Genomic DNA, 23919 nt, shown 5'->3' with positions numbered 1-23919 from the left:
GGTTCGCACCCCTTGAAACGCGTAGTCCACAGCGCTTTTAATAAATAATTTTTATTTCATAATTTTCACTGTCCGACTCGGTACTTGCCATACATCCCTGGGAGAGCGCCAAGAGGATCGCTACTTTTCTTCTGCATTCTGCAAGTTTAAACTGGATTTAACCACATATCATACATACATGAGTGGGAAATATAATCGTTTTCTTCAGGCATCATCTTTTTATGTTTCAGTAGAACAGCACCAGAAAAAATCCAAGCATCATCTCCTTGGCCAATTCAGATTGGTGATTCATTAATGAATATCACTTTCATCCAATTCTCCACACTCCATAATTACTTTTCATTAACCCATGTAACCATTTATCACCTTTTAGTGCTGGTTTTTGTTTGACATTTTTATATGTAAATCATATTTGCAGCAATTTCTTACAGTTTCTTACAGTTCTGTCACATACCTTTGTTCATTTATGTGGACTAAGTGTGTAACCTGTCACATACATTGACTCATGTAATCACCCATTAGTTTTTCATTTGTTTTATTGTGCATTTTCTATTTTCAGGGCATATTGCTTTGAGTCTTCTATCCTAAAGCTTTGATGTCTACCTTGATCTACCCATAAATTTTTCTTTACTTGTTTGTACTCAAAATTTTACATGCAGCTGACAGAACAACCAACATCTTGTACCACACACTTTATTTAATTTCCATCTTAAAGGAGCTTTATAATTCTTTCTATTGTTTCAACTGACAGCATTCTTTTTGGGCCATGTTGTCTTTCAATGAATCAGGTCCACAGCTTGGGAAGCATATAAACTTGTACAGGTAACTTTTACCCATATTCAAAGCATAGTGGATAAGAAACACTATTTGGGAGCCATCAGGTGTGAATAAGACCTCTGCCAGTATGGATTTATGCCTATTACTATCTTACAAGCTTTGAATTTTATAGGACAGACGAAATAAAAGAAAACAAGAATGAATCATCTAACAGTGAGTGTCTGAATATTTATTCAAAAGATTAAATACAATATAGCTCATGCTTTTTCGCAATAGGGGATAAGATGTCTGATCGTGGGGGGGCCGCCACTGGGACCCCCATGATCTATGTACAGCACCCGCATTCTATGCCAGACTGCTGCTCCAGTCTCGGAAACCTCTGTGTTTCTGGGTTCTGGAGACGTGATGTCACGCCACGCCCCCTCATGGTGTCATTCATGTCTATGGGAGGGGGCGTGATGGCTGTCATGCCCACCTCCCATACACATGAATGGATGGGGCGTGGTGTGACATCACATCTCCAGGACCCAGAAACACAGAGTTTTCCGAGACTGGAGCAGCAGCCCAGCATAGAATGCAGATGCTGCACGGAGATCGCTGGGGGTCCCAGTGGTGGGCCCCCTGAGATAAAACATCTTATCCCCTATCCTTTGGATAGGGGACAAGATACCTATGGCCAGAATACCCCTTTAAGTTTAAAACACACTGTTATAGTTATGGGGCCAGCTTGCCCTTGGCTTTCATTAACAATGTCATTGCTTGAAAAAGTAGAAATGCTCTTCCACAGTACAGTTAACCAGGCTTGATAAAATGTATTATGTGTTCCTGCTGGGGCAGCATTTTATGCAATGTTTCCATGTCCCCTGTCATTGTGGAGGTCAGCCAATATGCCACTGCGTTATAGTGCATCCATCCAGGTGGCTAAATGTCAAATAGCTTTGTTCTTTTGACGGTTTCTTTGTCTCTAGACAACCTCCTTAACTATTTATGCTTATTGTTCCTTTGATAGATTACGCATTTTACTTTAACTTCAGATCCTACATTTGTCACTGACTTCTTAACATATTGTAATGATTATATATTATTTATGAAACTGTGAAATAACAATGACTTGATTCATTACATTTGATGCTATTATAACCTTCTCGGCAAGTTTTTAGCTGTTATGAAGAAGCATAGTATTTCATTTTCTGTCCTACAAAATCTAGTAACAGTGACCGATCACATTTCAGCATTAATAGTATATAATCACAAAACTGTTTAGTACTTTAGGATCAAAGCTATATAAAGCTGGAACTAGATGGAACAATTTTGTTAATGATCCAACCATTTGACAGGTATTATGTCTAGGGTACTTAAAGGGGTTTTCCATGATTGAAAAAAATTGCCAGGAGGCAGGGAGTCTGGTGACATCACCGAACACTGTGCACAGCCACAACATGTGCACATAACTGCTAGGGCTAGTGGTTGGCTACAGTGGTCTTATGCACAATAATGTCAGCAAAACACTTCTGCTGGGGACTGTGAAGCAACAGCGATGCTGGACCTGAGTGACTAGAGTTTTTTTTTTGTTTTATTTACCCTCCTCCTTCCTGCTCCTGACAATTTTTTTCTCAATCCCAGAAAACCTCTTTAAACATACCTGTTATATCACAGAAAAAAAATAATGCTTGTATATGCTATTCACTAGGTCATACAGATGTCTTTTTTATGTGTCTAGCTTCTACATTTGGCTCTGTTCTGCTGCTCACTCGTTCTAACACCCACTGCTTGGGAAGGGGGCGTGTTCGAAGAAAGCACTGAGCTTGCCCTCAGTTATGATGCATTCACTTCCTTCGTGAGTCTGCTGTGCAGTGCTGGGTCTCTTCATCCAATCACTGCAGGCTGCTCTGTAACCCTTTCCTCTCTGTGTTTAGACAGGAGTCTGCTAGACAGGACAGGAGTGAGAATAGAGGAGTGCTAGTCCGGCCCTCATTATCTAGACTTTGACCCAGCCTGTGCCTTAGATGATGTTGTAGTGTTACAGGATTATGTTCTGGATGGTATGGGGACCCCTAGTGGTCTTTTTTTTTTATAAGCCATGATTTTTATAAAAAAGAACATAACATTTTTTATGAAATATATTAGAAATGTTTATATTTTACCAAGAAGTTCAACATATAAAGTGTTTTTGATTCTGACAGTGACCATTTAAAGGAGTACTCTGATCTAAAAAAATAAGGCACCATAGCGAAGTGTACTTGATTACCTTTCATTAGAGGTCCTGCTCGCCAAAATCGGTCCAGCCGTTCTCCTGCAATCATCCCCGGTATTTTAGCATACTTCCGGGTACTGTAAGCATGGCCGTGACGTCATGAATGACGTTTTCCCAGCATGCTTACTCCTCTTCTTCCGCTCCCAACCCCTACCTCACTCCAATTCCCAACCCCGCAAATTATGCATGCGTGCTTCAATCTCCCTTTACTCCCTTTACTCCGATTGCTAGCGTAACTAGCTATGTGAATATAACTTAGAGTTACTGCGGCGTAACTCTAAGTTATATTATTGGACGGGAGAGATCCCATGTCCGGTACGGTCAGGCTGCTGAGTGCGCAGGCGCGCCTCACGCATGCTGATAGGAGGATAGAGGGAGAGGAGTTTACTCAGCAGAGCGAATAGCTGCTGAGTAAACCAGGGGGTTTATGAATATTCAGAGGTGGGAGTGAACGAGCGGCACTAGTGGGGGCTGGCATAACTCGGGGAGGAACAACACCATGATGACGATTCGTTCAAAAGATGGCCGCGGGTGGCCGGAGAGCGTGGAACGAGTGTCACAATTGGTAAAGACAGGCTGCACTTCCGGAATCGCTATAAAACATGGATGGCTGCATGTAACGCTATTGAGGTAATTTACTATGTTATATATCTCGGGTAAAGCTTGCTAATGGTGGGTAAAAGTTTTGATTCAGAGTACTCCTTTAAGTGATCAAAACATGATCAAAGTGCATAAATGTTTTTTTGGAAACATTCTAAAATGTTGACTTTTAACAACTAGAAGGATCTTTTTACATATGGATCATATACTATACATTTAGCGCTATATTTCTTCATGCTATGGTGATAAATACAGTACAACAAGATTTTCCAGCTTTCCAATAGAGTCTTTTTATTGAAAGTGCAGCATGCTCTGGGTATATTATTTTTTTCTGGTATTCTTCCCATAGGCTTCTCTTTTGAAAGAAATAGTAAAAAAAAGTACCGTATTTATCGGCGTATAACACGCACTTTTTAGGCTAAAATTTTTTGCCTAAAGTCTATGTGCGTGTTATACGCCGATACACCCCCAGGAAAGGCAGGGGGAGAGAGGCCGTCGCTGCCGGCTTCTCTCCCCCTGCCTTTCCTGGGGTCTGTATTTGCAAAAAATGGCTGTTAACAACATTAAAGGGGTTATCCACCATATGGTGACTTTAGGGCTTACCTGCCAGACAGTAATAGACATGCTTAGGAAGGATCCGTGCTTCTCTTGGGGCTAAATGTTGCAACCATTATGTTGCTGCTTTCTTTTTTTGAAACGGATATTTCCTGTTGGAGTTTTTCCTCCAATTACAAGTCCCAGGATCCCTTGTTTGTATGCGTGAAGGCATTTTTCTCCCTCCCACACATCAGCCACCCCACCCATTGAGGTACAGCTGCAGCCCTGTGGAGAATGATCTTACCCCACCATTACCCAGCAGTTGCTCCACCCATTGAAATACAGACAGGCTCCCTTTCAACACCTAACTAGTGATCTAATGTCTCAGGGCACACTGCAACCTGGAAACACAACACTTATTTTTTATGCTGAAAAAAAATGAACATCAGGGTAAAGATCACAGAAGAATTGCAATACTAGCCATGAAACAAAGGTACATACACTATATTATGAACCTCACAAACTTTACAGCCCCTGTAGCATAGTCAAATAAAAAAAAAAATCCTGGAATAGCCCTTTAAAAAGCCCTACCAAAGCCACTGTAAAAATGCTGGGAAAAATGCTTGAAATGTATTATGTCTTTTGCAAGTGTGTGAATATGCCCTTAGATGAATTTTAATCCTTACAGTTGTACTCTCTTGTACTATAAACAAAATACAAGTGCCATCCTAACAAGATACTAGTGCCGACTAGGGATGAGCAAATCGAATCTGACGAATCCGAATTCGTTATTAATTTCAGGAAAAATTCGATTCGCAACGAATCGCTTCATTAAACTCCATTTAGTGCGGTCCAGGTTACAGGGCATCTAAAATAGCGGATCCACATGTGAGGACGTTGGGCAAGGAATCCTGGGAAGGCGGGAAGAAGGGTAGGAGGGATGACCCTGAATCACATGCAGCATGCAGCCTATCTGCAGCCAGTCACCCCTGTGATGTCACAGCCCTATATAATCGGCAGCCATATTGCGGCCATTCACTTCAGCCTTTCATTGCAGAGAAATAGATAGGGACAGACAGCGCTGTGTGTTGGCCAGAAAAGCTTTTTTCCAGCAGCGATTCACCTCCCAGTCACATCAACATTCTATTACAGAGAGAGAGGGCAGACAGCAGTGTGTGTTGCACAGAAAAGCATTCTTACTGCAGCGATTCACCTCCAAGTCACTACAGCGTTCTATTACAGAGAGGGACAGAGAGCAGTGTGTTGCACAGAACAGCAGTGATTCAGCTCAAGCACAAATCCTGCCTAGAAGCACCGATAGGGAAGCGACTGTACGCTGCATTACTGGTGTGTACTGCTGGTGTTGTACACAAATACTTTTTTAAGTGTACTGGAGTGCATTGTCCTCCCCTCATAAGTGCATAGCACATACAAACATCTAAGTGGTGTACTATTTTGTTCCTGTTAAAGTCTCAAGGGCCTAGATACTGTGAAAGGCCAGGCAAAATAACTCATCGGCTGGTGTTGTACACAAATAATTTTTTAAGCATACTGTAGCGCATTGTCTTACCCTCATCGGTGCATACCCCATACATACATCTAAGTGGTGTACTATTTTATTCCTGTTGAAGTCTCAAGGGCCTAGATACTGTGAAAGCACGGGCAAAAGTACACACTGGCTGGTGTTGTACACAAATACTTTTTTGAGCAGCTGTAGAGCATTGTCCTCCCCTCATAAGTGCATACCACATACCTACATCTAAGTGGTGTACTATTTTGTTCCGGTTAAAGTCTCAAGAGCCTAGATACTGTGAAAGGTCAGGCAAAAGAACACACCGGCTGGTATTGTACACAAATAAGTTTTTTAAGCGTAGTGGAGTGTATTGTACTCCCCTCATATGCGCACTAAGTATGTCAGGAAGAGAAGTGCCAGGACGTGCAGGGGGGAGTGGCAGAGACCTAAATTCATCAGGCAGAGGTCGCTGCAGACTAGGGGCAAGTGGCAGCGAGAGGCCTGAGCTCCCGATATCAGCTAGCGGTCGTGTCTCGCCCAGCAACCCATCTGCTGTCATCGATTGGTTAACACGGTCATCCACTTCATCACAAGTGACATCAACAGTCAGTGGGTTCCTCAGACACAACTCTCAGTTGGCATGGCCCGGGAGCAATCCCTATCCTCCCATTGCCTCTGTCCTATGCTGTTCCCTCTCCCACAGAAGTATCTTATGCTGTGGGTTCAGCTCCACTATTTAGTGAAGACGATCTAGAGGACAGTCAGTAGCTACTGCCCAGTCAAAAAGTGGAGGAGACATCTGCTGCTTTCTCCGCTAGGCGGGCAAGTAGTGATGAGGAGAGTGTCATGGGAGGTGGTGTTACGAGCGTTCAGGCTCCTGAAGCAGACACTGTTGGGGAACCTGAGGAGGACATCATTGACGTGCAGACACAACTCGATGATGATGAAACCAATCACACTTGGGAGCCAGGTGCAGAAGGGGCATCATCATCATCAGGAGAAGAGGGTTGCAGGTTGCCCGTGGGGCAGCAGCTGAGCCAGCAAGGGGGAAGCATGGTTGGAAGTCAGCATGGTGGCAGAAATGGAAAGTCTGGAGCCAAACGTGCCCAGGGTAGACCACCTGCTTTGCGGCAGCCTACCTTCCTGGGAGGCAGTGGAACAAGGGTTCTTGGAGTCGGCGGCAGTAGCAGTCAATCAGTGCGGACTGTTGGTGGGAAAATCAGCTACTCGGTGGTGTGGCAGTTTTTGATCAAGCATCCTGAGGAGGTTAACATGGCCACATGCAAGATGTGTCGGCAGAAGGTGAAGCGTGGCCAGGGTCCCAATGTTGGCACTATGGCCCTGCGTCAACATATGCAGCATCACCATAAAGTGGCCTGGAAGAACTGTGGCTCCGATGTGGTGGTCCAGACAAGGCTCCACCAGCTCAGCCGAAGGGAGCTGTGTGTCATACCCATCTTCTGTCGCTCCAGATGCTCCTGCTCCTCCTACTTCGAGTCAGTCATTCTGCCAGCAATCCATAGGCAAAGCCATGTCCAAGACACAACAGTATGCGACCACTCATCCAACGGCGCAGAAGCTGAATGTGCTCCTGTCCAAGTTGCTGGTGCTGCAGTCCCTCCCTTTTCAAGTGGTGGACTCTGCACCTTTCAGAGAACTAATGGCTTGTGCCGAGCCGAGGTGGAGAGTCCCAAGTCGTCATTTCTTTGCGAAGAAGGCAGTACCTACCCTGCACAATTTTGTGGAACAGAAAGTGGGCCAGTCTTTGAGCCTGTCAGTGTGTAACAAAATGCATGGCAGCACCGATGAGTGGAGCTTTAACTACGGTCAGAGACAATACATGTCCTTTACGGCTCACTGGGTAAATGTGGTTCCTGCACAGCCACAACAGCAACATTGCCAGGTCATGCCACTTCCACCTCCACGCTCTCAGGCCGTTGGTCCTGTGACAGTGTGCGACTCTGCCTGCTCATCCTCCACCATCTCCTCAGCCTCCACTGCCCAGACAAATCTCAGTGGCCCTTCAGCATACCATGTGCATAGGGCACGGCGGTGTCATGCTGTTCTTCACATGGTTTGCCTTGGCGAACAGTCACACGGGAGGAACTGCTAAAAGTAATTCATAAAGAAATCGAATCATGACTTACTCCACGAAAACTGGAAATGGGAACCATGGTGACCGACAACAGCAAGAACATCTTGTCTGTGCTGCGACAAGGAAGCCTGAGCCATACACCCTGCATGGCACACGTGTTCAATCTGGTTGTCAAGCGGTTCCTGAAGTGTCCCCCCCATCTATTAGACATTCTAACAATGGGAAGGAATCTTTGCATGCACTTCAGCCACTCGTACACTACAAAGCACACCCTCCTTGAGCTGCACTATACGAACAGAAAAAAACCATCACCGATTTTTTGAGGAACCAAGCGGATAGGGGCTCCCTTGTGTAACTTCAATGTCAACCAGTGGCAGCTCATACATGACTCCTGCCGTTTGCTCAGGCCCTATAAGGAAGCCACATTATTAGTCAGTCACCAGGATTACAGGATGAATGACTTAATTCCACTGCTTCATCTACTACAACACGTATTGGAAACAATGGCTGGTCAGGGCACTGGAGACATGGCGCCTACATCTCAAGGTCACACTAGCCCTGTGGGGGCTAAACTGGAGGAGGGTCACAGTGGAGCACAGTTTAGGCTTTGCGAGATGGGTGTTGTTTCTAGTCAACTGACAGGAGGAGGAGCAGGAGCAGCTTGAGGGTTATGAGGAAGGCGAGACAGAAGACCCAGACACACCGTGGCAGTATGCAGTTTAGATGGAGGCAGGGAGTCCCTCCGAGTCCCTTGCACAAATGGCACAAAGCATGCTCATTTGCTTGCTCATTTGGCAGCGGGATGACTTCTGGGTCTCCACCTTATTGAACCCTCGCTACCGGCACAAAATGGGGGCCTTCTTCACACTCACTGAGAGGGAGGACAAACTGACCTACTACAGTGACATCCTACGTAGTCAGTTGGCCGATGCCTATCTGCGCCATTGTCCATCCTCTCAGAGGTCCGGGCCCTCTGTGCTCACCTTCCACTGCCATGGCTGCTGGGGAGGGGTGGGGTGGCCGCAGCAGTACCAGCTCCATCAGCAGCAGCCTGAGTCTACAGTCGTTGATGAGTAGCTTTCTTCACCCGCATAGTGAAGCAGCTCATCAGCAGCAGGTATACCTGGAGCAGGACATGAACCTGCAGGTGGTGGCATACCTTGACATGATCATGCCAACACACCTTAAAGATCCACTGGACTTCTGAACAGCCAAACTTGATTTGTGGCCGCAACTAGCAGAGTTTGCCCTGGAAAAGCTGTCCTACCCAGCCAGTAGTGTGCCATCAGAGCGGGTGTTTAGTGCACCGGGGGCCATGGTCACCCCAAGGAAAGCTCGCCTTTCCACAAAAAATGTTGAGAGACTGACCTCTGTGAAGATGAATAAGGCATGGATCAGCCAGGATTTCCACTCACCAATGCTTGATGCATCAGACTAGATTGACCATTGTGCCACACCAACACTTCACAAAAATGGATAGTGCAAAACATGTTTAAGGTGCTGCTCCCCAGTTACAGACATTCTTCGCCATCAGACCACAAGTAAATATTGAGGATATGCATTAGCTAAAACTTTACTTTTCTTAGGATAAAATATAAGCACTCCAAATTTTTTTGAAATCAAACAAAAGGAAAGGTGTGTAAAAAACACCATGTGCCACCTACACCACCAAGTATTGATGTGATGCAAAGACCTCTAAAAGGTGTAAGGGAACAAAGTATGGTCCATTGTAACCGGTGGGGGTAAAAACTTCCCATGTAAGGCACTACTCTCGCATTATTAATTCCCTTCTTGGCAAGTGTTACTCGCTTTAAAAAGGGCAGCCCCACACAGGAACCTCTCATAATTCCACCTACAAACACCGCCATTTCCCAGGGTTTTTAGGTGGAAATAGAGAGAGTTTCCTGTGTGGTGCCGCCCTTTTTATGGTGAGTAACACTTGCTAAGAAGGGAATTAATAGGGTGCGAGTAGGGACTTACAGGGGAAGTTTTTACCTCCACCGGTTAAAATGGACCACGCTTTGTTCCCTTCCACCTTTTAGATGACTTTGCATCACATCAATATTTGGTGGTGTAGGTGGCACATGGTGTTTTTTTGCACACCTTTCCTTTTGTTTGATTTAAAAAAAAATTGGGTCCATATATTTTATCCTAAGCATATTATTAAAAGTTTAGTTTTGCGTAATGCATGTCCTCAATACTTACTTGTGCACACTAACACTTTTACAAAAGAAACCATTTTCTTCTGCCTACCTGCCTCAGCTACTATTCTGATCCTGCCACCCGCCTGATGCCACATATCTGATGCTAAGTTCTCCTTTTTTCACCCACCTTCATCACTGGATACTGGTATTGCCACCCACCGCACCACTCTGTCACTGGGTCACTTTTAGGACTCCTGATGCTGCTACTGCCACCTCCAGGTTGTTTCATTCTGCCACCATATCTTCTCCTCATGCTGATGCCACCTCCAGGCTGTCTCATTCTGCCACCATATGCTCTCCTCATGCTGCCACCAACTCCAGGCTGTGTCATTAAGCCACTATATGGTCTTATCATGCTTCCGCCACCTCCAGGCTGTATCATTCAGGCACTATATGGTCTTCTCATGCTGCTGCCACCTCCATGCTGTGTCATTAAGCCACTATATGTTCTCCTCATGCTGCCACCAACTCCAGGCTGTGTCATTCAGCCACTATATGTTGCCGCCAGCTCCACGCCATGTCATTCAGGCACTATATGGTCTCCTCATGCTGCCACTACCTCCACGCTGTGTCATTCAGCCACTATATGGTCTCCTCATGCTGCTGGGACATTTCCTAAAAAAATTTATGGTATACTAGCTACCATAAATCCTCAATTAAAATTTGAAAATGTATTTTTTAATCTAAGGGATTGTGAGGCCTTATGGTCGCATCATGCTGCTGGGACATTACGTAAAAAAATTTATGTTAGCACTAACTACCAAAAATCTTCAATTAAAATTTGAAAATGTATCTTTTAATCTTTGGAATTGTGAGGCCATATGGTCTCCTCATGCTGCTGCAAGCTCCAGGCTGTGTCATTGTGCCATCATATGGTCTCCTTATGCTGTTGGCAACTTAGATTAAACTTTAAAAAATTTGATGTATCAATCTTCAATTAAAATTTTACAAAATTTCTTTAATCTTTTCTATTGTGAGGCCATATGGTCTTGTCGGGCTGCTGCCACCTCTAGGCTCTGTCATTGTGCCGCCATGTGAAAAAGACAAAAAAACAACAAGGTGCGCTCCTAGTGTGGACGGTATAGCAGAGTGGCTTCAATGTGCACAAAAATTGAAGGCTTACCAGATCGTGTTGTGCTAAGAGCACAACACCTCAGCAGGCATATAGACTCGCAGGAAGAAATGGAGGTCAGCAGCCACGGTTTCCTTTCCAGGTTCCTCTCGATCACTGGATGGGCAATGAAAAGTGGTGGATAAAATCCAGGAAAACAGGAATTACCATACGGCGCTTTTACTCCTTGGACAATGCAGGCAACAGTCCATATGACAGGTTAATTCTTTATTGTGCAACTTCAAGTTTCGAGCTCGTGCTGAGCTCTTCGTCAGGCATATGATCAATAACATTAAAAACAGGTGATTTAAAAGCCTGGGGAAGGAACATCTTCCGGGTCACCAGGTCATTACAATCAATTAATTCAATTCAATACCGTGTTTAAACTTAATAGAATTTCACAAATATCAATGTACATGTGAAACATGGGTTAAACTGGATTACATGTGTGCGGCAGATCTTAAAATAAGGGGCTTTAAAAACACTATATAGCGCTGCTACCCCCGTATGTTGCCCACGCCAGCCACCTCTGGATGAATGAACTCCAGAGCGAGGCTGGGTAAACAAACTAGAGTAATGTTCCATTCACTAGATTGTGGCTGCCGGCGGATGTAACAACTCTCATACTGTGTAGGTGTGAGATGAAAGACACGCGCAAACCTGGCAGGCAGCGCTAATACCGAAGGCAGTAAGTATTGTAGTGTCTGATCAATGATGTGACTAGTGTGCTCTGATTGACAAACATATTGCACGGGGATCACTGCTATTTGGCTAACACCTTTATAGTGTAAGTAACGGCATCACCGTGATGCGCTCAGTGCTACAGATGCATCAGTGCATGGGACATTAAGGGCTGAATTCAGTATGGTGCCACAATGAGCAAAATTAACTATTTGAGCAGTGTAATTCAAGGGTTTAACAATGTCAGTGATGTTTATGTGAGTGTCATTATACGGGAGTAACTGTTAAGATATTAGTTAGGTTGCTGACATATGATGTCAGCAGCGGTTAACCGCACTCCATGCTATGGATGTAACATATGTAACAGTGCCATCAGCGCATGTATCTTGTAAGAACAATGTGCATATTATAGTAATTTATATTAATTTATAATAGGGACTAAAGTTATGTGATTATATGAAACTCTGCCGCCAAGATACGGGGCACCAGTCTGATACAGATCTGCTTTTATAAAACATATAATAGGTGTGTTATGCCCCAGTAAGCCCTGAAGTCTGTAAACTGTTTCCTCTTGCAGTCATAACGAACAAGATGTGACGCTCATGTCCAATACAGTTAAAGGAATGTATGCAATTAAATCGCATTACAAAATGTACAGTGGCAAAGAATTGTATGAAAGTTTCAAAAACTAGAACAGTTAATGGACATAAAATATTTATACTATATAGCAAAAATGCTGAACCATGATAGACTCTAATATTGTCAGGAACAATATAGAAATATTAATAATAATAAAATAATGATATTAAATGTCACTTGATAAAAGACCATTCATGGGTAAATATAAAGCCAATACTGTCTGAAACATAAAGTAAAATAAAATAAAATTATTATTATTATTATTATAATACACAATTATTATTATAATCGTCGGTGTATATGCATTTTTTTATTATTTTACTTTATGTTCCAGTTTATGTTCCAGTGAAAGTTTAAACACGGTATTGAATTGAATTAATTGATTGTAATGACCTGGTGACCCGGAAGATGTTCCTTCCCCGGGCTTTTAAATCACCTGTTTTTAATGTTATTGATCATATGCCTGACGAAGAGCTCAGCACGAGCTCGAAACTTGAAGTTGCACAATAAAGAATTAACCTGTCATATGGACTGTTGCCTGCATCTGTCCAAGGAGTAAAAGCGCTGTATGGTAATTCCTGTTTTCCTGGATTTTATCCACCACTTTTCATTGTGCCGCCATGTGACTCCTTGTTAGATTGGGTTTTGTGGTCATACAGTATTAGTTCAAAGTAGACGCTGTGATATTAAACTTGGGAATCTAATACAAATCTTACATTTAAATTTAAAAAAATTGATGTAATCTTTTCAAGACTGAGGCCCTATGGTCATCAACGTCATATATTACCTGTGGAATTACCAAAAGAATCCAATGAAATAGCTTGGAGCGATAACAATGAACCATAACTGATTAAAGGAAACATTCACACTTTTACAGTCAGGGGGACGCTGAGAGGCAGGTGTTGGAACAAGTGGTATGTCACCTGGCGGAGGACCGCCAGCTCGATGCTCACCAGAATGGGTACTCAATTTTTTTTAATAGATTCAAATTAAATTAAACAAAAATTACATAAAAAATCTCTTCATTCTCTTCAATTTTGATGCCATATGGTCTCCCTGCTGCCACATCCAGATGCTCTGCGGCAGTGATTCTAATAGCGATGCCTGTAATCTGCATGTCATAGTGAATAACAGTATTATTTCATTAACACAGCACACTCTCTATGCGTGTTAGGACAATGCAAAGTGTTCTACACCCCTGTTGAGGCTATATGGTCTCCTCATGCTTCTCCTACCTCCAGGCTGTGTCATTCAGCCACTATATGGTCTCCTCAAGCTGCCGCAAACTCCAGGCTGTGTTATTCAGACACTATATGCTGCCTCCACCTCCGCGCTGTGTCATTCAGCCACTATATGTTCTTCACAGGTGCACAGGTGGAAGCTAATCAGACTGATTGGGCCAGGCACCAATCATTGGTGCACCGGCCCTTTAAATCTTAGAGAGCTGCTGCGCGCGCGCCCTAAGGAGCGGAGCTGCGCGCGCCAGGATGTGACAGCCGGGGACCGGGACAGGTGAGTGACTTGGGATGCGATTCGCGAGCGGGCTCATCCCGCTATGCGAATTGCATCCCCGCCGGCAGTGTCAGTGCAGCGCTCCCGATCAGCGGGTCTGACCGGGGCGCTGCAGAGAGAGGAACGCCGCGAGCGCTCCGGGGAGGAGCAGGGACCCGGAGCGCTCGGTGTAACATATATGGTCTCCTCATACTGATGCCACCTCCAGGGTCTGTCATTGTGCCGCTCTGCGACAGTGATTCTAAAAGCGACGCCTCTGATCTGCATGTCATACTAAATAACAGTATTATTTCACTAATCCAGCACACACCCTATGCGTGTTACAGCAAGGCAAAGGGTTCTACACCCCTATTTTAATAGCAATTCGCAGTGAATAAATTCGGAAGGAACCAAGTTTTTCCGGAAAGTGACGATCACTGTGCATGGTGCCAAGAAAAGCAGCAATGGGGGATTTGTTCTCCATCTGCCTTCAATTCCTTGGTATTAGAATTGTACCTTCTTTTGATTTAGGATTTAGATATTAAGAAATTACCCTAAATAAAATTTACAGAATGTTTACTTTAACAACAACCCATGTAACACATATTACCATTGGTTTTAATAAGGTTCCACATTAATATTATGATGCTTTCTCTAGGCTTAGTCAGTCCCTGTTAAATGTGTATCTGTTGCTAGGGTTTCCTGTATATAACGTGAAATCATGTTGGTTTATTTATAACAACCAAGACATAATCCATGAATTAATATTGTTTAAGGTAAAGTAAGTTCCATCCAATAAAACTAAGATGTTTCCTTTCAGTTGGTTGATACTATACATTTACATTCTATCTGGTAGCTTCATGAGACAGAATAGTGTGTTTTAGTGTATCCCACTCCTGCCTTGACAGGTTCTGAAAAAAGTCTAAAATTTTCGACAAAGAACAATATATGTCATCATTTATGGCTCCATTTACAGGAAAAATTATAAAGATAGCCTTCTTTTGGCTGTCAGGATAAACGACACGCATTCAGCTCAAAGTTGTAGAGGTTGTCTAAGTTGATTTTTTTAGGGCACTTTTTATTATTCTACATCATTTTCTTTACTGAAGGAATTAATTTCCGGGTGACTAAGTAAATGAGCAGTGATCTTGTATATTGCTGTTCGTTTACAGAGCCTTTCACATGGCTTAGCATTGTGCAGGCAGGGCAGCATGAATGATCGCTGGATCGTTCGCACAGCCCTTTGCTGCAATCAGCTATCTGCTGCACACAAAAAAATACTAAATAAAAAAGATACTTTGTATGATATTATATCTATAAATAATATAGTAATTCATTTAACAAATAACCCCACAAATATTATCACTATCCTGTTGGGCTATGTTCACATTTGCGTTTCAGCTTTCTTTGTGCAGCTCCTTTGCAGAATCCATTTAAATGCTGAAACCATTAAAGTCAATGGGATCTGTTGGGATCAGTTGGTGTCCATCTGGCTTTGTTTTTCTGCACTGAACAGACTCTGTAACAGTGAACTTATTGAAAAAAATTCAGTATATCAAAGCCAATATTACAAAAAATACCACTATGGTGGTGAAAAAACAACTATTTCCATCATACTGTTACCGACTAAAAATAGCTATAGTAATAGTAAGACCTGTATTATCACCATAGAGTGACCATATAGTGGAAGACAGAGGGGTATATAGCAAGAAAGGGGCTGTATCAACATCTCTATCTGTAGATGGGCTGTATCAGCACCCCCCTAACCTAACCCCCCCCCCCAAAAAAAAGTCACATATTGCAGTAATCAACACACAGTTTAATCACATGACTCACAATTGACATTGTGATCACAGTCATCCTCTTTCCTTTTCCTCTCCATCCGGCTCAGACGACCATGGAGACTTCTTCCAGCCCAAACTCTTCAGCATCTGCTGGACATACATCTTAGACTTCACATTGTTCCAGTGCCCTCCTCTCCTCTACACAATATCCCCATCTATAGGCCTCCAAACTGTAATAATGCCCCCATTGATGTCTTGCACAGTAAAAGTTGGTAGATTAGTAGGTTTCCCATTAAAGGGAATTCCCATTTTTTGTAATCAACTGGTGGCAGAAAGTTAAACAGATTTGTAAATTACTTCTATTAAAAAATCTTAATCCTTCCAGTACTTTCTAGGGGCTGTATACTACAGAGGAGATGTTTATGTTTTTGGATTTCTCTTATGTCATGACCACAGTGCTATCTGCTGACCTCTGCTGTTCATTTTAGGAATTGTCCAGAGCAGGAGGCCGGAAGAAGCACACTGACTTGTGTGAAACAGCCGGCGTCGCCTCCGAGCGCCTATCCTACTGCACCGATGCTGTGACCCAGCCTTCCGTGGACCGGATCCCCACGCCGACTGATCTCTGCTGAGCGGTGAGTGCGCATACGTGCTTTTGTTTTTTATCTAATTTACAAATCTGTTTAACTTTCTGGCACCAGTTGATTAAAAAAAAAAAAGTTTTCAACGGTAGTACCCCTTTAAGTAGGTATATCCCCCACAGTAGGCAGATAGTTCCCATATTAGGTAGGTATGTTTCACAGTAGTTAGTTCACTTATTAGTTATTCCCCTCCATAGGCAGGTATGGCCTTAACTAGGTAAAAACACCCTTAGAGATGTAAACTGACACCCTCAGTAGGTAGGCAGGTATGTAGCTAGGTAGGTAACCAGGAAGGTTGTTAGCCAGGTTGTGTAGACAGTATACAGTCATGACACCCCTTACATTTTTCAAGAAAATGAAGTATTTCTCACAGAAAAGGATTGCAGTAACACATTATTTGATATACACATGTTTATTCCCTTTGTGTGTATTGGAACTAAACCAAAAAAGGGAAGAAAAAAAGCAAATTGGACATAATGTCACACCAAACTCCAAAAATGGGCTGGACAAAATTATTGGCCCCCTTTCAAGATTGTGGAAAAATAAGATTGTTTCAAGCATGTGATGCTCCTTTAAACTCACCTGGGGCAAGTAACAGGTGTGGACAATATAAAAAATCCCACTTGAAAGCAGGTAAAAAGGAGAGAAGTTAATTTAGTCTTTGCATTTTGTGTCTGTGTGTGCCACACTAAGCATGGACAACAGAAAGAGGAGAAGAGAACTGTCTGAGGACTTGAGAACCAAAATTGTGGAAAAATATCAACAATCTCAAGGTTACAAGTCCATCTCAAGAGATCTAGATTTGCCTTTGTCGACAGTGCGCAACATTATCAAGAAGTTTGCAACCCAACAAAAGTAAGACTACATTTTGCCAAAATGAACTTAAGTAAGCCAAAATCCTTCTGGGAAAACATCTTGTGCACAGATGAGACAAAAATAGAGCTTTTTGGTAAAGCACATCATTCTACTGTTTACCGAAAACAGAATGAGGCCTACAAAGAAAAGAACACAGTACCTACAGTGAAATATGGTGCAGGTTCAATGATGTTTTGGGGTTGTTTTGCTGCCTCTGGCACTGGGTGCCTTGAATGTGTGCAAGGCATCATGAAATCTGAGGATTACCAATGGATTTTGGGTCGCACTGTACAGCCCAGTGTCAGAAAGCTGGGTTTGCGTCTGAGATCTTGGGTCTTCCAGCAGGACAATGACCCCAAACACACATCAAAAAGCACCCAGAAATGGATGGCAACAAAGCGCTGGAGAGTTCTGAAGTGGCCAGCAATGAGTCCAGATCTAAATCCCATTGAACACCTTTGGAGAGATCTTTTCTCTGATTTGACTTGCACCCACCTCACTTCACTAGATTTACTGTTAAAAGTGCATAGTGCATTTTGTGCACCAGACGGCTATTATTAGTGCCCAGTTTATGACAACAAAAATAAAAACAAAAGATGTTTCCTGTTGCTGGTTGCCACAGCCCAGCGTTCTCTTCTTGTTGGCTGTTGCCACAGCCAGGGGCAGACATTACAATTGTCACGATGCCGGCTGGCAGGTAGTGGATCCTCTGTGCCAGAGAGGGATTGGCGTGGACCGTGCTAGAGGATCGGTTCTAAGTCACTACTGGTTTTCACCAGAGCCCGCCGCAAAGCGGGATGGTCTTGCTGCGGCGGTAGTGACCAGGTCGTATCCCCTAGCAACGGCTCAACCTCTCTGGCGGCTGAAGATAGGCGCGGTACAAGGGAGTAGACAGAAGCAAGGTCGGACGTAGCAGAAGGTCGGGGCAGGCAGCAAGGATCGTAGTCAGGGGCAACGGCAGAAGGTCTGGAATCACAGGCAAGGAACACACAAGGAACGCTTTCACTGGCACTAGGGCAACAAGATCCGGCGAGGGAGTGAAGGGGAAGTGAGGTGATATAGGGAAGTGCACAGGTGTAAACAATAATTGGAACCACTGCACCAATCAGCGGTGCAGTGGCCCTTTAAATCGCAAAGACCCGGCGCGCGCGCGCCCTAGGGAGCGGGGCCGCGCGCGCCGGGACAGAACTGACGGGGAGCGAGTAAGGTACGGGAGCCGGGGTGCGCATCGCGAGCGGGCGCTACCCGCATCGCGAATCGCATCCCGGCCGGAGGTAGTAACGCAGCGCCCCGGGTCCGTGGAACCGACCGGGGCGCTGCAGTGAGGGAAGTGTAGCGAGCGCTCCGGGGAGGAGCGGGGACCCGGAGCGCTCGGCGTAACAGTACCCCCCCCCTTGGGTCTCCCCCTCTTCTTGGGGCCTGAGAACCTGAGGATCAGACTTTTGTCCAGGATATTGTCCTCAGGTTCCCAGGACCTCTCTTCTGGACCACAACCCTCCCAATCCACTAAAAAAAAAGTTCTTCCCCTGACCTTTTTAGAGGCCAAAATCTCTTTGACAGAGAAGATGTCCGAGGAGCCGGAAACAGGAGTGGGAGGAACAGATTTAGGAGAAAAACGGTTGAGGATGAGAGGTTTAAGAAGAGAGACGTGAAAGGCATTAGGGATACGAAGAGAAGGAGGAAGAAGAAGTTTGTAAGAGACAGGATTAATTTGACACAAAACTTTAAAAGGACCAAGATAGCGTGGTCCCAACTTATAGCTCGGGACACGGAAACGGACATATTTAGCGGAGAGCCATACCTTGTCTCCAGGGGAAAAAATGGGAGGAGCTCTTCTTTTCTTATCTGCGAATCTCTTCATGCGAGAAGAAGCCTGTAAGAGAGAATTTTGGGTCTCTTTCCATATGGTGGAAAGATCACGAGAAATTTCATCCACAGCGGGCAGACCAGAGGGCAAGGGGGTAGGGAGGGGGGGAAGAGGGTGACGGCCGTACACCACGAAAAACGGAGATTTGGAGGAAGATTCAGAGATTCTGAAATTATACGAGAATTCGGCCCAAGGTAGAAGATCTGCCCAGTCATCCTGGCGGGAGGAAACAAAATGTCGTAAATAGTCACCCAAGATCTGGTTAATTCTCTCTACTTGTCCATTGGATTGAGGATGGTATGCAGAAGAAAAATTTAATTTAATCTTGAGTTGTTTACAGAGAGCCCTCCAGAATTTAGACACAAATTGGACGCCTCTATCCGAGACGATCTGTGTAGGCAACCCGTGAAGACGAAAAATGTGTACAAAAAATTGTTTAGCCAACTGAGGCGCTGAAGGAAGACCAGGAAGAGGGATGAAATGTGCCATTTTGGAGAATCGATCAACGACCACCCAAATAACAGTGTTGCCATGGGATGGGGGTAAGTCAGTAATAAAATCCATACCAATCAGAGACCAAGGTTGTTCGGGGACAGGTAGAGGATGAAGAAAACCAGCGGGCTTCTGGCGAGGAGTCTTATCCCGGGCACAGATAGTGCAGGCTCGCACAAAGTCCACCACATCAGTCTCTAGAGTCGGCCACCAATAGAAGCGAGAGATGAGTTGCACAGATTTCTTGATGCCCGCATGACCTGCGAGATGGGAGGAGTGACCCCATTTGAGGATCCCAAGGCGTTGGCGTGGAGAAACAAAGGTCTTTCCTGGAGGAGTTTGCCTGATGGAGGCTGGAGAAGTGGAAATCAGGCAGTCAGGAGGAATGATGTGTTGAGGAGAGAGTTCAATTTCAGAGGCATCTGAGGAACGAGAGAGAGCATCGGCCCTAATGTTTTTATCAGCAGGCCGAAAGTGAATTTCAAAATTAAATCGGGCAAAGAACAGAGACCACCTGGCCTGACGAGGATTCAGCCGTTGGGCAGACTGGAGGTAGGAGAGGTTCTTGTGATCGGTGTAAATAATAACTGGAAATCTTGATCCCTCCAGCAGATGCCTCCATTCCTCAAGTGCTAATTTAATGGCTAGAAGCTCTCGATCCCCGATGGAGTAGTTCCTCTCCGCCGGAGAGAAGGTCCTGGAAAAAAAACCACAAGTAACAGCATGCCCGGAAGAGTTTTTTTGTAGAAGGACAGCTCCAGCTCCCACTGAGGAGGCATCAACCTCCAATAGGAAGGGTTTAGATGGGTCAGGTCTGGAGAGCACGGGAGCCGAAGAAAAGGCAGACTTGAGTCGTTTAAAGGCGTCTTCCGCTTGAGGAGGCCAAGACTTGGGATCGGCATTTTTTTTTGTTAAAGCCACAATAGGAGCCACAATGGTAGAAAAATGTGGAATAAATTGCCTGTAATAATTGGCGAACCCCAAAAAACGTTGGATGGCACGGAGTCCGGAGGGGCGTGGCCAATCTAAGACGGCAGAGAGTTTATCTGGGTCCATTTGTAGTCCCTGGCCAGAGACCAAGTATCCTAGAAAAGGAAGAGATTGGCATTCAAACAGACATTTCTCTATTTTGGCATAGAGTTGATTATCACGAAGTCTCTGAAGAACCATACGGACATGCTGGCGGTGTTCTTCAAGATTGGCAGAAAAAATCAGGATATCGTCCAGATATACAACAACACAGAAGTATAGTAGATCACGAAAAATTTCATTAACAAAGTCTTGGAAGACGGCAGGGGCGTTGCATAGACCAAAGGGCATGACCAGATACTCAAAGTGTCCATCTCTGGTGTTAAATGCCGTTTTCCATTCATCCCCCTCTCTGATGCGGATGAGATTATAAGCACCTCTTAAGTCCAGTTTGGTAAAAATATGGGCACCTTGGAGACGATCAAAGAGTTCAGAGATGAGGGGTAGGGGGTAGCGGTTCTTAACCGTGATTTTATTAAGACCGCGGTAGTCAATGCAAGGACGTAGAGAGCCATCTTTTTTGGACACAAAGAAAAATCCGGCTCCGGCAGGAGAGGAGGATTTACGGATAAAGCCCTTTTTTAAATTTTCTTGGACGTATTCAGACATGGCAAGAGTCTCTGGGACGGACAGAGGATAGATTCTGCCCCGGGGTGGAGTAGTGCCCGGGAGGAGGTCAATGGGACAATCATAAGGCCTGTGAGGAGGTAGAGTCTCAGCTTGTTTTTTGCAAAAAACGTCCGCAAAGTCCATATAGGCCTTAGGGAGACCGGTTACATGAGGAAGCACAGGGACACGGCAAGGTTTACTGGGGACCGGTTTTAAGCAGTCCTTGGAACAAGAGGGCCCCCAACTCTTGATCTCCCCAGTGGACCAATCCAGGATTGGGGAATGGAGTTGAAGCCAGGGAAGTCCAAGAAGGATTTCAGAAGTGCAATTGGGGAGGACCAACAGTTCAATCCTCTCGTGATGAGATCCGATGCACATTAGAAGGGGCTCCGTGCGGAAACGTATAGTACAGTCCAATCTTTCATTGTTTACACAATTGATGTAGAGGGGTCTGGCGAGACTGGTCACCGGGATGTTGAACCTGTTGACGAGAGAGGCTAAGATGAAATTTCCTGCAGATCCAGAGTCCAGGAAGGCCACAGCAGAGAAGGAGAAGGCAGAGGCAGACATCCGCACAGGCACAGTAAGACGTGGAGAAGCAGAGTAGACATCAAGGACTGTCTCACCTTTGTGCGGAGTCAGCGGACGTCTTTCCAGGCGGGGAGGACGGATAGGACAATCCTTCAGGAAGTGTTCGGTACTAGCACAGTACAGGCAGAGATTCTCCATGCGGCGTCGTGTCCTCTCTTGGGGTGTCAGGCGAGACCGGTCGACCTGCATAGCCTCCACGGCGGGAGGCACAGGAACAGATTGCAGGGGACCAGAGGAGAGAGGAGCCGGGGAGAAGAAACGCCTCGTGCGAACAGAGTCCATATCCTGGCGGAGCTCCTGACGCCGTTCGGAAAAACGCATGTCAATGCGAGTGGCAAGATGGATGAGTTCATGTAGGTTAGCAGGGATTTCTCGTGCGGCCAGAACATCTTTAATGTTGCTGGATAGGCCTTTTTTAAAGGTCGCGCAGAGTGCCTCATTATTCCAGGATAATTCTGAAGCAAGGGTACGGAACTGTACGGCATACTCGCCAACGGAAGAATTACCCTGGACCAGGTTCAACAGGGCAGTCTCAGCAGAAGAGGCTCGGGCAGGTTCCTCAAAGACACTTCGAATTTCCGAGAAGAAGGAGTGTACAGAGGCAGTGACGGGGTCATTGCGGTCCCAGAGCGGTGTGGCCCAAGCCAGGGCTTTTCCAGACAGCAGGCTGACTACGAAAGCCACCTTAGACCTTTCAGTGGGGAACTGGTCCGACATCATCTCCAAGTGTAATGAACATTGGGAAAGAAAGCCACGGCAAAACTTAGAGTCCCCATCAAATTTATCCGGCAAGGATAGTCGTATTCCAGAAGCGGCCACTCGCTGCGGAGGAGGTACAGGAGCTGGCGGAGGAGATGATTGCTGGAGCTGTGGTAGTAACTGTTGTAGCATAACAGTCAGTTGAGACAGCTGTTGGCCTTGTTGCGCAATCTGTTGTGACTGCTGGGCGACCACCGTGGTGAGGTCAGCGACAACTGGCAGAGGAACTTCAGCGGGATCCATGGCCGGATCTACTGTCACGATGCCGGCTGGCAGGTAGTGGATCCTCTGTGCCAGAGAGGGATTGGCGTGGACCGTGCTAGAGGATCGGTTCTAAGTCACTACTGGTTTTCACCAGAGCCCGCCGCAAAGCGGGATGGTCTTGCTGCGGCGGTAGTGACCAGGTCGTATCCCCTAGCAACGGCTCAACCTCTCTGGCGGCTGAAGATAGGCGCGGTACAAGGGAGTAGACAGAAGCAAGGTCGGACGTAGCAGAAGGTCGGGGCAGGCAGCAAGGATCGTAGTCAGGGGCAACGGCAGAAGGTCTGGAATCACAGGCAAGGAACACACAAGGAACGCTTTCACTGGCACTAGGGCAACAAGATCCGGCGAGGGAGTGAAGGGGAAGTGAGGTGATATAGGGAAGTGCACAGGTGTAAACAATAATTGGAACCACTGCACCAATCAGCGGTGCAGTGGCCCTTTAAATCGCAAAGACCCGGCGCGCGCGCGCCCTAGGGAGCGGGGCCGCGCGCGCCGGGACAGAACTGACGGGGAGCGAGTAAGGTACGGGAGCCGGGGTGCGCATCGCGAGCGGGCGCTACCCGCATCGCGAATCGCATCCCGGCCGGAGGTAGTAACGCAGCGCCCCGGGTCCGTGGAACCGACCGGGGCGCTGCAGTGAGGGAAGTGTAGCGAGCGCTCCGGGGAGGAGCGGGGACCCGGAGCGCTCGGCGTAACAACAATGCAGTAAAGGTGAAAAAAGATAGATACACCAGCTCACCCCAACACAATGTCCGGAGCACGGATGCAAGTGCTGGATGGCACAAAAATGCAATGCAGAAAAGGGAAGAAAATCGCTCTCAGCCAAAGTAAGACAAAGACAAAAGTGGACATTCCAGATGTATCTCCAGTAATATTTTCCACCACAAACAGTGTTGAATTTTCTTCTATATGCAAAGTAGTGCATATATAGTGGGGATCAAAAGTTTGGGCACCCAAAGTAAAAATTTGTATTAATGTGCATAAAGAAGCCAAGGAAAGATTGAAAAATCTCCAAAAGGCATCAAATTACAGATTAGACATTCTTATAATATGTCGACAAAAGTTAGATTTTATTTCCATCATTTACACTTTCAAAATAACAGAAAACAAAAAAATGGCGTCTGCA

General features: G+C 45.4%; 1 long non-coding RNA gene across 1 annotated transcript in view; it reads left to right on the top strand.

Annotated features, from left to right (window-relative positions):
- The window catches only part of LOC130303259 (uncharacterized), a 50481-nt gene that overhangs the window by 7766 nt on the left and 18796 nt on the right, over window positions 1–23919 (top strand). Inside the window, exons 2-3 of the long non-coding RNA XR_008853361.1 lie at window positions 950–990; window positions 16175–16321. This is a non-coding gene — a long non-coding RNA (uncharacterized LOC130303259). The remainder of the gene's footprint in view (window positions 1–949; window positions 991–16174; window positions 16322–23919) is intronic.

The sequence above is a fragment of the Hyla sarda genome, chromosome 1 (genome assembly GCF_029499605.1).
Source record: "Hyla sarda isolate aHylSar1 chromosome 1, aHylSar1.hap1, whole genome shotgun sequence".
NCBI classification, from domain to species: Eukaryota; Metazoa; Chordata; class Amphibia; order Anura; family Hylidae; genus Hyla; species Hyla sarda.
The sequence above is the reverse complement of the archived record's forward strand: the minus strand, read 5'-3'. Positions and strand labels throughout refer to the sequence as shown.